Source organism: Triticum dicoccoides, chromosome 5A (assembly GCF_002162155.2).
Source record: "Triticum dicoccoides isolate Atlit2015 ecotype Zavitan chromosome 5A, WEW_v2.0, whole genome shotgun sequence".
Classification (NCBI taxonomy): Eukaryota; Viridiplantae; Streptophyta; class Magnoliopsida; order Poales; family Poaceae; genus Triticum; species Triticum dicoccoides.
The window spans coordinates 438,712,555-438,713,065 of record NC_041388.1 but is presented as its reverse complement, the minus strand read 5'-3'; positions in this window follow the sequence as shown (position 1 = coordinate 438,713,065).

Genomic DNA, 511 nt, shown 5'->3' with positions numbered 1-511 from the left:
CATAACACATAATAGGTGACTATAGACTTGCAAGATAGGATCAAGAACTCTCATATCTTGATGAAAACATAATAGGTTCAGATCTGAAATCATGGGACTCGGGCCCTAGTGACAAGCATTAAGCATAGCAAAGTCATAGCAACATCAATCTCAGAACATAGTGGATACTAGAGATCAAACCCTAACAAAACTAACTCGATTACATGATAGATCTCATCCAACCCATCACCGTCCAGCAAGCCTACGATGGAATTACTCACGCACGGCGGTGAGCATCATGAAATTGTTGATGGGGGATGGTTGATGATGACGATGGCGACGGATTCCCCTCTCCGGAGCCCCGAACGGACTCCAGATCAGCCCTCCCGAGAGGTTTTAGGGCTTGGCAGCGGCTCCGTATCGTAAAACGCGATGAATTCTTCTCTCTGATTTTTTCTCTCCCCGAAACCAAATATATAGAGTTGGAATTGAGGTCGGAGGAGCTCCAGGGGGCCCACGATGTAGGGGCGCC